The sequence below is a fragment of the Arachis hypogaea genome, chromosome 14 (genome assembly GCF_003086295.3).
Source record: "Arachis hypogaea cultivar Tifrunner chromosome 14, arahy.Tifrunner.gnm2.J5K5, whole genome shotgun sequence".
NCBI lineage: Eukaryota > Viridiplantae > Streptophyta > Magnoliopsida > Fabales > Fabaceae > Arachis > Arachis hypogaea.
In genome coordinates, this window is record NC_092049.1 from 105,961,565 (window position 1) to 105,976,849 (window position 15,285).

The 15,285-nt window shown below is 38.1% G+C and overlaps 1 non-coding gene across 1 annotated transcript; it reads right to left on the bottom strand.

Annotated features, from left to right (window-relative positions):
• Positions 1 to 14,311: 14,311 nt before the first annotated feature.
• On the bottom strand, positions 14,312 to 14,415 carry LOC112746573 (small nucleolar RNA R71). Its single transcript, XR_003174451.1, has one exon. It is a non-coding gene; the product is annotated as a small nucleolar RNA R71 (small nucleolar RNA).
• Between the last annotated feature and the right edge of the window lie 870 nt (positions 14,416 to 15,285).

A 15,285-nucleotide genomic window follows, 5' to 3' on the forward strand; every position in this document is an offset into this window, starting at 1 on the left:
AAAATTAAAACTGGGCGGCGAACTAGTGTAGTTGTGCGGCGAAGGCGACGCGTATGCGTGCGGTACGCATACGCGTGGGTCGCAAAATTTTCTTAATGACGCGTGAGCGTCAGGCACACGTCCGCGTGCTCTTGGTTTGTGCGAATCGCGCGAAGGCAGTTGCGCATACGCACAACTCTCTGTTCGCGTGGCTTGGAAACCAATATTTTCATACGACGCGTGCGCATCATGCACGCGCACGCGTGGATGGCCATTTGTGCAGATGACGCCCACGTGTCAGGGACGCGTACGCGTGATCAAATTTGTGCCTATAGCACCCTTCCAACTCCAAGCCAGCACAACTTTCTACCCGAACACTCATGGACGCCGATTTTTAGGGTCACGCGCACGCGTGGTTGGCCATTTGTGCAAACGACGCGCACGCGTAAGGTACGCGCACGCGTGATGCGGCTTATGCACCCAGCACAGTTCCAGCCCCTCTCCTGCTCAACTCTGGCCAATTTTATTTTTCATGCACACACACATGACGCGTACGCGTCAGTGACGCTTGCGCGTCGTGTGCTCTTTTTTTTGTGTCGCCTGAAGTGTTCAGTTCCTGTTGTAAAATAGCTGCATGATTAGTAAAATAGTAAAAACTCAATAAAAATCAAATAAGTAATAAAACTACTACTACGAAAAATAGCTAAGGATACGAATTTATCGGGTTGCCTCCCGACAAGCGCTTCTTTAACGTCACTAGCTTGACGGTCAGTTCTGCTAGTTCAGCAAATGAGTAGACCTTTGGCGATCAATCTCGCCTCCAAGATAGTGCTTTAGTCTCTGACCATTCACTGTAAATTTTCTGTCAGAATTCTCTTCCTGTATTTCCACATGACCATATGGTGAAGCTCTGGTAACCACAAACGGTCCTGACCATCAGGATTTCAGCTTCCCGGAAAAGAATTTGAGCCTTGAATTATATAGAAGCACTCTCTGTCCTGGCTCAAAGACTCTGATAACAATCTTCTTGTCATGCAGTAGCTTGGTTCTCTCCTTATAGAGCTTGGCATTCTCATAAGCTGAATATCTGAATTCATCAAGCTCGTTCAACTGAAGCATCCGCTTAATTCCTGCAGCTTCTGAATCAAGATTCAGGTACCTTATTGCCCAGTAAGCCTTGTGCTCCAGCTCAACTGGCAAGTGACAGGCTTTACCATAGACCAACTGATAAAGGGACATGCCAATTGGAGTCTTGTACGCTGTCCGGTATGCCCAGAGAGCATCATCAAGCTTCCTAGACCAGTCCTTTCTTGAAACACTGACGGTCTTCTCTAGAATCCTTTTAAGTTCCTTGTTGGAAACTTCAACCTGTCCACTATTCTGAGGGTGATAGGGGGTTGCCACCTTATGACGGACTCCATATCTCTGTAGAAGAGAGTCCAGCTGTCTGTTACAGAAGTGACTTCCACCATCACTAATGAGTGTCTTTGGGACACCAAACCGGCTAAAGATATATCTCTGAAGAAAGCTTATTACCACCTTGGCATCATTGGTGGGTAGAGCCACAGCTTCTACCCATTTGGATACATAATCAACTGCCACTAGAATATAGTTGTTTGAATGTGAGGGTGGGAAAGGTCCCATGAAATCAATACCCCACACATCAAACAACTCAACCTCAAGAATCCCCTGCTGTGGCATTTCATGGTTGGCAGGGAGATTTATGGCTTTTTCACATCTGTCACAGTATTTCACAAATGCTCTTGAGTCTCTGAAGAGAGTAGGCCAGTAGAACCCGCTCTGAAGGACCTTTGTATCTGTCCTTTCACCACCAAAGTGGCCTCCATACTCAGACCCATGACAGTGCCAAAGAATCTACTGTGTTTTTTCATCTGGGACACATCTCCGGATTATACCATCTGAACATCTTTTAAAAAGGTATGGTTCCTCCCAAATGTAGTACTTGGCATCAATCAATAGCTTCTTTACTTGTTGTCTATTGTACTCCTTTGGAATAAAATTCATGGCCTTGTAATTTGTGATGTCTGCAAACCATGGAGCCTGCTGAATGAGGAACAATTGCTCATCTGGAAACGTCTCAGTCACAGATTCTAGAGAGATGGTTAGCTACTTGATTTTCTGACCTTTTTCTATCTTTTATCTCAATATCAAACTCCTGAAGGAGCAATACCCATCTGATTAATCTTGGTTTAAAATCCTGTTTGGTTAGAAGGTACTTCAAAGCAGCATGGTCAGTATAAATAATAACCTTAGAACCAAGTAAACAGGACCTAAACTTATCAACAGCATACACAACAACTAATAATTCCTTTTCTGTAATTGTGTAATTCTTTTGAGCATCATTTAACACACGACTGGCATAGTAAATGACATGTACAAGCTTACCATGCCTCTGTCCTAAAATAGCTCCTATAGCAAAATTACCAGCATCACACATTAATTCAAATGGTAAATTCCAGTCAGGGGGAGCTATAATGAGAGATGTAAGGTTTGCTTTCAGAGTTTCAAAAGCATGCAGACAATCAGAATCAAAGACAAAAGGAACATCAGCAACTAACAGGTTGCTTAAAGGTTTAGCAATTTTAGAAAAATCCTTTATAAATCTTCTATAAAATCTTGCATGACCTAAGAAACTCCTGACTGCCTTAACATTAGTTGGTGGTGGTAATTTTTCAATTACCTCCACCTTTGCTCTATCAACCTCAATTCCATTACTTGAAATCCGGTGTCCAAGAACAATACCTTCTATAACCATAAAATGACATTTTTCCCAATTTAAAACAAGGTTTGATTCTTGACACCGTTTCAAGACAAGAGATAAATGCTTAAGGCAGGATTCAAAAGAATTACCAAATACAGAAAAGTCATCCATAAATACCTCAATGAACTTTTCAACCATATAAAAAAAATTGAAAGCATACACCTCTGAAAAGTTGCTGGAGCATTGCAAAGTCCAAAAGGCATCCTCCTGTAGGCAAATACTCCAAAGGGGCACGTGAATGCTGTCTTCTCTTGATCTTGAGGGTCCACTAAAATTTGATTATATCCAGAATATCCATCTAGAAAATAGTAAAATGCATGACCAGCTAACCTCTCAAGCATCTGATTAATGAAAGGCAGGGGAAAGTGATCCTTCCTGGTAGCAGTGTTGAGCCTCCTGTAGTCTATACACATTCTCCAGCCTGTGACTGTTCTTGTAGGAATAAGCTCATTTTCTTCATTCTTGATCATTGTTATCCCTTCTTTCTTGGGAACTAGCTGCACAGGACTTACCCAAGGACTGTCAGAAATAGGATAAATAATTCCTGCTTCCCATAGTTTTATTACCTCTTTTTGGACCACCTCTTTCATAGTTGGATTGAGTCTCCTTTGTGGTTTCACAACTGGTTTAGCATCATCTTCAAGGAGGATCTTGTGCATACACTTGGTTGGACTAATCCCCTTCAAGTCACTAATGGTCCACCCAATAGCTGTTTTATGGCTCCTGAGCATTGAAATAAGCGCCTCTTCCTCTTCAGGCTTTAGGGAAGAGCTAATAATCACTGGATATGAATCATTTTCACCCAAGAACACATATTTCAGAGAAAGAGGTAAAGGTTTGAGCTCAAGCTTGGGGATTTCCTCCTCTGCTTTAGGCGTGAGTACCATAGTCTTCTGGGGTGGTGAATTATCAACTTCAACTAATTCATACTCAGAAATAGGATCCAGAATGTCATCAAGTGCCTCAACTTCAAGTACTTCTTGAACAAGTGGTTCAACAACATCAATTCTCATACACCCTTCAGAATTATTAGGGTGCTTGAGAGCTTCGAAAATATTAAGGATCACCTTTCTTCATTTACCCTCAGGGTTAATTCACCCTTTTGCACATCAATCAGAGCTCTACCTGTAGCTAAAAAGGGTCTACCAAGAATAATAGAGGATTTTACATCCTCTTCCATATCTAATATAACAAAATCAGTAGGAAAAATAAATGGTCCTACTTTCACAAGTAAATCCTCAACAACACCCACAAGTAATTTAATAGAAAGATCAGCAAGTTGAAGAGAAATACGAGTGGGTTTTACCTCCTCAATTTGAAGCTTTTTCATCACTGAAAGTGGCATGAGATTGATGCTAGCTCCAAGATCACATAAAGCTCTCTGGATGGTGACATCTCCAATGGTGCAAAGAATCACAAAACTCCCTGGATCTTGCATTTTCTCAGGAAGTTGATGTTGAATAATGGCACTGCATTCCTTGGTCAACACCATGGTTTCTTGCTCCTTCCAGTTCCTCTTGTTAGTCAACAATTCTTTCATAAATTTAGCATAAAGGGGCATCTGCTCAAGAGCCTCTGCAAAAGGAATGTTGATCTGTAGCTACTTGAAGACATCTAAAAATTTAGAGAACTGCTTTTCTTTGGAAGCCTTCTGAAGTCTCTGAGGATATGGCATTTTTGGCTTGTATTCAGGAGCCTTTGGCAATGTAGGATATGTGTCAAGAGAGTCAGGGAACGGGTTGTCTGCACGCTTTGGAGGGGCGTGCTTCACTTCTTTCTTCTTCTCCTCTGGAGCTTTCTTTTCAACTAGCTCTTCATTGGCCCTCGTCTCAGACCCAGCTGTTTTACCACTTTTCAATTGAATGGCCTTGCAATCTTCTCTTGGGTTCACCACTGTATCACCTGGAAATGTACTTGCAGACTTCTCATGTATTTGCTTGCTCAGTTGGCCCATCTGCACTTCCAAGTTTCTAATGGAGGCTTTGGTTTCCTGCATAAAACTCCTCATCATCTCCCAATTAGAATCTTCTTGGGACTTAGAGTTTGCCTACTGAGGTGGTTATTGCTGCTGAGATTGAATTTGGCGGTTATTGTAATTGTTCTGTTGGAAGCCACCCTGAGAATTATTATTGAAGTTCTGAGGTCTCTGAGGTTGGTCCCTACATCCAAAATTTGGGTGATTCCTCCACCCCTGATTGTATGTCTTGGAATATGGATCATTGTTGGGATTTCTGGACCACTCCCCATGTAATTGACCTGTTCATAAGATGATTGAGCATAATCATAATTATCATTTTGCAAAAAATTACCTGCCATGTCATAAGAGACTTCCTGTGGTGGATTTTGGGTGTTGATAGCTGAGACTTGCATGCCACCCATCTGTTGAGTAAGTAGATTTATTTGCTGAGACATAAGCTTGTTCTGAGCAAGAAGAGCATTAACAGCTTCCACTTCCAACACGCATCTCTTCTGAGAGGTCTTAGAGTTCACAGGATTCCTGTTAGATGAGTATAAATATTGGTTGCTAGCAACCAATTCAATAAGCTCAATAGTCTCCTCTGGTGTCTTCTTCTTATGTAATGAACCACCTGCAGAGGTATCTAAGCTCATCTTGGACATATCACCCAAGCCTTCATAAAAGATATCTAGTTAGGTCCATTTGGAGAACATTTTCGGAGGGCATTGCCTAGTCAGTAGCTTGTATCTCTCCCAAGCTTCATAAAGAGTTTCACTCTCCTTCTGCCTGAAGGTCTGAACCTCCAACCTAAGCTTAGTCAGCTTCTTTGGTGGGAAAAATTTAGTGAAAAACTCAGTAACAACTTTTTTCCAAGTATTCAAACACTCCTTTGGTTGGAAATCTAGCCATATCTTTGCTTTATCCCTCAGAGCAAACGGGAAGAGTATGAGCCTGTACACCTCTGGGTTTACTCCATTTGTCTTCACAGTATCACAAATTTGCAGAAAAGCAGATATAAACTGATTTGGATCTTCATGGGGAAGTCCATGATATTGGCAGTTTTGTTGCACCAAGGTGACTAGTTGTGGCTTCAATTCAAAGTTGTTTGCAGCTATAGGGGGTACCACAATGCTTTTTCCATAGAGATATGTAGTATGAGCAGAGTAAGAGCCAAGCACTCTCTTTTGTTGATCATCCCCATTCGGATTTGCCACATTGGTATTAACAGCATTATTATTATCCATAATGGACTCTGCAGCCTTGTAAAGTCTTGCTTGTTGATGAGCGGATAATTTATACCCTTTTTGGCATTGTTTTTACATAGTTTTTAGTATGTTTTAGTTAGTTTTTATCATGTTTTTATTAGTTTTTATTTAAAATTTACAATTCTGGACTTTACTATGAGTTTGTGTGTTTTTTTGTGATTTCAGGTATTTTCTGGCTGAAATTGAGGGACCTGAGCAAAAATCTGATTCAGAGGCTGGAAAAAGACTGTAGATGCTGTTGGATTCTGACTCCCTACACTCGAAGTAGATTTTCTGGAGTTACAGAAACCCAATTGGCACGCTCTTAATTGCGTTTGAAAGTAGACATCCTGGGCTTTCCAGAAATATATAATAGTCCATACTTTTCTCGAGATTTAATGGCTCAAACTGGCATTCAAAGTCAGCCTAAAAATTCTGGCGTAAAACGCCCAAACTGGCACCAAAGCTGGCGTTTAACTCCTGGAACAGCCTAAACACGAAAAAGCTTCAAAGCTCAACCCAAGCACACACCAAGTGGGCCCCGGAAGTGGATTTCTGCACTATCTGCACTTAGTTACTCATTTTTTGTAACCCTAGGTTACTAGTTTAGTATAAAAACTACTTTTAGAGATTTATTTAACATATTTTGATCTTTGTATCAAAATTTACATACTTTATCAGAGATCATTGTACACGTTTGGAGGCTGGCCTCACGGCCATACCTAGACCTCTTTTCACTTATGTATTTTCTACGGTGGAGTTTTTACACCCCATAGATTAAGGTGTGGAGCTCTGCTGTTCTTCATGAATTAATACAGTTACTATTATTTTTTCTTCAATTCACGCCTACTTCTTCTCTAAGATATACTCTTGTTCTTAATTCAGTTAAGTCAAAATGAAGGGGTGATCCGTGACAATCACCCACTATCTTCGTTACTCGCTTAGCCAAGATTCGCGTGCCTAACAACCACAAGCGGTCTACATGATATTCAACGTAGTCATTCGACGACAGCCGGAGCATATTCTCTTGGGTCTCTAATCATCGATTCACATCATCTCTTCTGACAATAGAGCATATGAATCTGAGATTAGAACCTTCGTGGGATAGGCTAGAACCATAGGCAGCATTCTTGAGATCCAGAAAGTCTAAACCTTGTCTGTGGTATTCCAAGTAGGATCTGGGAAGGGATGACTGTGACGAGCTTCAAACTTGCGAATGTTGGGCGCAGTGACAGTGTGCAAAAGGACAATGGTCCTATTCCGATGCTAGCGGGAACCGACAGATGATTAGCCGTGCGGTAGCTGTACATGGTATTTTTCATCCGAGACGAGAAATTTGACAGTTGATTAGTGGTCTTCCTAGAATCAGAGTTGCACTCTTGTGCTCCTCCATTTCCAGCACTACAAAGTCAGTGGGAAAGACAAATGGCCCAACCTTGACAATCATGTCCTCAATTATGCCTGATGGGTATTTAATGGAGCCATCAGCAAGTTGAAGACATATCCGGGTTGGTTTGACCTCTTCAGTCAAGCCAAGCTTTCTGATGGTGGATGCAGGTATTAGATTGATACTTGCTCCAAGATCACATAGAGCCGTTTTAGTACAAGCACCCTCTATTGTGCATGGTATTATAAAGCTCCCTGGATCTTGAAGCTTCTCTGGTAAGCTTTTCAGAATGACTGCACTGCATTTTTCAGTGAGAAACACTTTTTCAGTTTCTCTCCAATCTTTCTTATGACTTAAGATCTCTTTCATGAACTTAGCATAAGAGGGTATTTGCTCAAGTGCCTCTGCAAATGGGATCTTTATCTCAAGAGTCCTGAGATAGTCTGCAAAGCGGACAAATTGTTTATCCTGCTCCGCTTGGCGGAGTTTCTGAGGATAAGGCATCTTGGCTTTATATTCTTCAACCTTAGTTGCTGCAGGTTTATTCCCTACAGAGGTGATTGGAGAAGCCTTCTTAGAGGGGTTACTCTCAGCACTTGCAGGTATCTGATCCCTCACTGGCATTTGAACGCCAGGATTGGGCATCCATTGGGCGTTTAACGCCAGTCTTTCACCCTTTTCTGGCGTTTGAATGCCAGAATTATTCCTCTCTGGGCTCTTGCTGTCCTCAGAGGGATTTTGGGCAGTGGTTTGGTCGTCCTCTGTCAGTTGTTCCTTTCTTGGCTTTCTGCTACTTTGAGTTGATTTATTCAATGTTTTCCCGCTCCTTAAGTGGATAGCTTGGCATTCTTCTGTTATCTGTTTAGATAGCTGCTGTCTTGTCTGATTCAATTGTGCTTCTATATTTTTATTAGCAATTGTAGTGTCTTGGAGATCTCTTTAAATTCTGCTAATTGTTTTGTCATAAGGAGTAATTGCTGATTAAGTTCGATAATCTGTTCTTGAGGATTATGATCAGTAGTTGTTGTCATAACTTCTTCTTTTATGGAGGGCTCACTGCTTGAATACAGATGTTGATTTCTAGCAACTGTATCTATGAGTTCTTGAGCCTCTTCAATTGTCTTCCTCATGTGTATAGATCCACCAGCTGAGTGATCTAGAGACATTTGAGCTTTTTCTGTAAGCCCATAGTAGAAGATGTCTAACTGTACCCACTCTGAAAACATTTCAGAAGGGCATTTTCTTAGCATCCCTATGTACCTCTCCCAGGCATTATAAAGGGATTCATGATCCTCTTGTTTAAAGCCTTGGATGTCCAGCCTTAGCTGTGTCATCCTTTTTGGAGGGTAAAATTGATTCAGGAATTTGTCTGTTAACTGTCTCCATATTTTTATGCTTGCTGTGGGTTGGTTATTTAACCACCTCTTAGCTTGATCTTTTACAGCAAATGGAAACAGTAATAATCTGTAGACATCCTGATCCACTTCTTTATCACGTACTGTGTCAGCAATTTGTAAGAACTGTGCCAGAAACTCAGTAGGTTCTTCCTGTGGAAGACCAGAATACTGGCAATTCTGCTGCACCATGATAATAAGCTGAGGGTTTAACTCAAAGCTGCTTGCTTTGATGGGAGGTATACAGATGCTACTCCCATATGCAGCTGTAATGGGGTTAGCATATGACTCCAGAGTCCTTCTGGACTGTTCACTTCCACTTAGATCCATGATGGAGAAAGGGAGATAATGTGGATTGCAATTATATTTTTATTTTTATTTTTATTTAATTAAAATAACCGAAATTAAAATAGAAGAAAATAAAATAATGGAAAATAAAATAAAATTTCGAAAATAATAGAAATAAAATAAAATAAAAGCAAGTTGAAAACTAAATTAATTAATTAATTAAAAAGATTTTGAAATTAGCAATTAAAAAAAAGATATGATTGAGAATTATTTTGAAAAAGATATGATTGAGAAGATACGATTGCATATTAAAAGAAAAAAGATATGATTGAAGAAATTAAAAAGATTTGATTTTTGAAAAAGATTTAAAAAAATCAATTTTTGAAATTAGAATTTTAACTTGACTAAAAAAAAAGATATGATTTGAAAATCTTTGACTAATTTTAATGCAAAATTTCGAAAATAATGAGAAAATTAAGGAAAAGATATTTTTCTGATTTTTGAATTTTAATGAGAAAAGAGAAAAACAACAAAATGACACTAAACTTAGAAATTTTAGATCAAAACACAGAGAAAAAACAAGAAAACTTTGGATATCAAGATGAACACCAAGAACACTTTGAAGATCAAGATGAACACCAAGAACAAATTTTTAAAAGATTTTTAAGTAAATAAAAGCACAAAAACACACCAAACTTAAAAATTTTAGAGAATCAAACAAAAATTTTCGAAAAATTAAAGGAAAACACAAAGAAGACACCAAACTTAGAATTTTTAAAAATCAAGAAAGAACCGAGGACATGCAATTTCGAAAAATTAAAAGAAAATAAAAGCATGCAATTGACACCAAACTTAAAATATAAAACTAAACTCAAATAAAAGACTCTAAACCAACAAAAATAAAATATTCCTAATCTAAGCAACAAGATAAACCGTCAGTTGTCCAAACTCAAACAATCCCCGGCAACGGCGCCAAAAAACTTGGTGCACGAAATTACAATCACACTTTTGTAACTCCGCACAACTAACCAGCAAGTGCACTGGGTCGTCCAAGTAATACCTTACGTGAGTAAGGGTCGATCCCACGGAGATTGTCGGCTTGAAGCAAGCCATAGTTATCTTGTAACTCTTAGTCAGGATATCAGTAATTCTCAGATTTAATTGTAAAAAGTAAAAGAACATGAAATAAATACTTGTTATGCAGTAATGAAGAACAGGTTGAGGCTTTGGAGATGCTTTGTCTTCTGAACCTCTGCTTTCCTACCGTCTTCTTCTTCATGCACGCAAGACTCCTTCCATGGCAAGCTTTATGTTGGGCATCACCGTTGTCAATGGCTACATCCCGTCCTCTCAGTGAAAATGTTCCAAATGCGCTGTCACCGCACGGCTAATCATCTGTCGGTTCTCGATCATGTCGGAATAGGATCCATTGATCCTTTTGCGTCTGTCACTACGCCCAACACTCGCGAGTTTGAAGCTCGTCACAGTCATCCCTTCCCAGATCCTACTCAGAATACCATAGATAAGGTTTAGACGTTCCGGATCTCAGGAATGACCGCCAATGATTCTAGCTTATACCACGAAGACTCTGATTTGAATCATGAGGCTAAGATATATGCATTCAATCTAAAGTAGAACGGAGGTGGTTGTCAGGCACGCGTTCATAGGTGAGAATGATGATGAGTGTCACGGATCATCACATTCATCAAGTTGAAGTGCGAATGAATACCTTAGAATGGAAGCAAGCGTAATAGAATGGAAAACAGTAGTAATTGCATTAATTCATGAAGAACAGCAGAGCTCCTCACCCCCAACAATGGGGTTTAGAGACTCATACCATAGAAAATACAATGAGAAACGTGTAGAATGTCATCAGGTACAATATGAATCACTGAAAGTAGTATTTATAGTAAACTAGTGGCCTAGGGTTACAGAAAATGAGTAAGCTAGGGTGTTTATTATAAAATTTCACTTCCGGGGCCCACTTGGTGTGTGCTTGGGCTGAGCATTGAAGCTTTCATGTGTAGAGACATTTCTTGGAGTTAAACGCCAGCTTTTATGCCAGTTTGGGCGTTTAACTCCAGCTTTTGTGCCAGTTCTGGAGTTAAACGCCAGAATTCTTGAGCTGACTTGGAACGCCTGTTTGGGCCATCAAATATCGGGAAAAGTATGGACTATTATATATTGCTGAAAAGCCCAGGATGTCTACTTTCTAACGCAATTAAGAGCGTGCCAATTGGGCTTCTGTAGCTCCAGAAAATCCACTTTTAGTGCAGGGAGATCAGAATCCAACAGCATCTGCAGTCCTTTTTTAGCCTCTGAATCAGATTTTTGCTCAGGTCCCTCAATTTCAGCCAGAAAATACCTGAAATCACAGAAAAACACACAAACTCATAGTAAAGCCCAGAAAAGTGATTTTTATTTAAAAACTAATAAAAACATAATAAAAACTAACTAAAATGTACTAAAAACATACTAAAAACAATGCCAAAAAGCGTATAAATTATCCGCTCATCAATTAGCCGTACAGAGATCGTACATGGATTTGTTTTCATCCGAGAGGATCATACAGCTTGCCATGGAAGGAGGTAACGCATGGTTGGAAGGAGGTAATAGGAAAGCAGAGGTTCAGAAGCAACAAAACATCTCCATATGCTTATTTGAAATTCCCACCAATGAATTACATAAGTAACTTTATTTTATTTTATGTTTTATTTATATTTTAATTATTAAAACTTCACAACCAATTTAATCCGCCTGACTGAGATTTACAATGATGACCATAGCTTGCTTCAAGCCGACAATCTCCGTGGGATCGACCCTTACTCACGTAAGGTTTATTACTTGGACGACCCAGTGCACTTGCTGGTTAGTTACGCAGAGTTGTGAAGAAGTGTTGAGATCACAATTCTGTGTACCAAGTTTTTGGCACTGTTGCCGGGGATTGTTCAAGTTTGGACAACTGATGGTTCATCTTGTTGCTTAGATTAGGTAATTTTATTTTATTTTTAAGCTTTTTATTTTTTATTTTCGAAAAATTTCAAAAAAAAATATATATTTGTTCTTCAGAATTTTTAAGAATGAATTCTAGAGTTTCATGAGATATGCGAAGCCTGGCTGGCTGTTTAGCCATGTCTAATCTTTTGGACTCAGGTTTCCACTTCTCATTGACATGCTTGTATGTTTTGTGCTAAAGCTTGGCTGGCTATTTGGCCATGTCTAATCTTTTGGACCGAAACTTTAGACTAACATTGCATGATTCCTGGAATTCTTATTAAAAATTTTGTGTCTTTTTATTTTCTTCTTCCCAAAATAATTTTCAAAAAATTACAAAAAAAAAATTTAATAAAACCAAAAAAACCAAAAATTTTATGTTTCTTGTTTGAGTCCAGTGTCAAATTTTAAGTTTGGTGTCAATTGCATGTTTTAATTTTTCTTTAAATTTTCGAAAACTCATGCATCATGTTCTTCTTTGATCTTCAAGTTGTTCTTGATAATTTTCCTTGTTTGATCTTTAAATTTTCTTGTTTTGTGTCTTTCTTGTTTTTCATATGCATTTTCAAATTATTAGTGTCTAAAGATTAAAAATTTTTAAGTTTGGTGTCTTGTATGTCTTTCTTTTCTTAAAAATTTTCAAAAATATGTTCTTGATGTTCATCTTGATCTTCAAAGTGTTCTTGGTGTTCATCTTGACATTCAAAGTGTTCTTGCATGCATTATTAGTTTTGATCTTAAATTTTTTATGTCATGTTTCATTTTGTTGTTTTTCTCTTTCCACATTAATTCAAAAATAAAAAATAATGTCTTTCCCTTATCTTACTCATAATTTTTGAAATTTTGATTTGATTTGGTCAAACATTTTTAAAATTTAGTTGTTTCTTGTTAGTCAAATCAAAATTTCAATTTAAAAATTCTATCTTTTCAAATCTTTTTCAAAAATCAAATATTTTTCATTTTTCTTCTTAATATTTTCGAAAATTTTAAAATTGATTTTCAAAATTTTTTTCTTAATTTTGCTTCATATTTTCGAAATTAATGCTAACAATTAATGTTTTGATTCAAAATTTTCAAGTTGTTACTTGCCTATTAAGAAAAGATCAATCTTTAAATTCTACAATCATTTCTTTTAGTTTCTTGTTAGTCAAGTAATCAACTTTAATTTTCAAAAATCAAATCTTTTTAATTTCCTTTTCAAATATTTTTCAAAATAAATTTCAATCATATCTTTTTCAAAACTTAATTTCAAAATCTTTTTTTACTTCTTATCTTTTCAAAATTGATTTTCAAATCTTTTTCAATTAACTACTTGACTTTTTATTTGTTTTACTAATTCTTATCTTTTTCAAAACTACCTAACTACTTTTCTCTCTCTAATTTTCAAAAACTCCTCACCACTTTTTCAAAATTCCTTTTTAATTAACCAATTGTTTTAAATTTTAATTTTATTTTATTCCTTTTAATAAATTTGAATTCTAACTAATAATTAAAATAAAAACAAAAATATTTTTCTTTTCTTTTTAATTATTTTTGAAAACTCTCTCTCTCTCTCTCTCATCTCTTTCTATTTATTTTATTTATTTACTAACACTTCTCTTTTTATAATTCAAACCCTCTCTCCCTCTCTGTGTTCGAATTCTTCATCTCTTTTCTCTACATCATTCTTCTCTTCTTCTCTTCTTCTACTCACATAAAGGAATCTCTATACTGTGGCATAGATGATTTCTCTTCTTCTCTGTTCTCTTCTTTTTCATATGAGCAGAACCAAGGATAAGAACATTCTTATTGAAGCTGATCCTGAACCTAAAAGGACTCTGAAGAGGAAGCTAAAGCACAACTCTCTGGAGAAAATCTTACAGATATTTTCGAAAAGAAGAAGACATGGCCAAACCCAATAACAATAGTGGAGATGCAAAGAAGATGCTTGGTGACTTTGTTGCACCATCTTCTGACTTCTATGGAAGAAGCATCTCAATTCCTGCAATTGGAGCAAACAATTTTGAGCTTAAGCCTCAATTAGTTTCTCTAATGCAGCAGAATTGCAAGTTTCATAGACTTCTATTGGAAGATCCTCATAAGTTTTTAGCTGAATTCTTGCAAATCTATAACACTGTTAAGACCAATGGGGTTAATCCTGAGGTCTACGGACTTATGCTTTTCCCCTTTGCTATAAGAGACAAAGTTAGGACGTGGTTGGACTCACAACCTAAAGAAAGCCTGAACTCTTGGGAAAAGTTGGTCAATGCTTTCTTGGCCAAATTATTTCCACCTCAAAAGTTGAGTAAGCTTAGAGTGGAAGTCTAGACCTTCAGACAGAAGGAAGGCGAATCCCTCTATGAAGCTTGGGAAAGATACAAGCAATTGATCAGAAGATGTCCTTCTAGCATGCTTTTAGAATGGAGTATCATATGCATATTCTATGATGGTCTGTCTGAATTGTCCAAGATGTCATTGGACCACTCTGCTGGTGGATCTCTTCATCTGAAGAAGACGCCTGAAGAAGCCCAGGAACTCATTGAAATGGTTGCAAATAACCAGTTCATGTACACTTCTGAAAGAAATCCTGTGAATAATGGGACAACTCAGAAGAAAGGAGTTCTTGAGATTGTTACTCTGAATGCCATATTGGCTCAGAATAAAATATTGACTCAGCAAGTCAATATGATATCACAGAGTCTGACTGGAATGCAAGCTGCATCTGACAGTACTAAGGAAGCCTCCTCTGAAGGAGAAGCCTATGACCCTGAGAATCTTGGAATGGAAGAAGTGAATTACATGGGAGATTCCTATAGAAACACTTACAATCCTTCATGGAGGAATCATCCTAATCTCTCATGGAAGGATCAACAGAAGCCTCAACAAGGCTTCAATAATAATAATAATGGTGGAAGAAACAGGTTTGGCAATAGCAAACTTTTTCCATCATCTTCTCAGCAACAGACAAAGAATTCTAAGCAGAGCCACTCTGACTTAGCAACTGTAGTCTCTGATCTATCTAACAGCACTCTCAGTTTCATGACTGAAGTAAAGTCCTCCATTAGAAATTTGGAGGCACAAGTGGGTCAGCTGAGTAAAAGAGTTACTGAACTCCCTCCTAGTACTCTCCCAAGCAATACAGAAAAAAATCCAAAAAGAGAGTGCAAGGCCATAAATATAACCAACATGGCCAAACTTGGAGAGGAGGAAGAGGCAGTGATTTCCACTGAGGAAGACCTCAATGGACATCCACTGACTACTAAGGAGTTCCCTATTGAGGA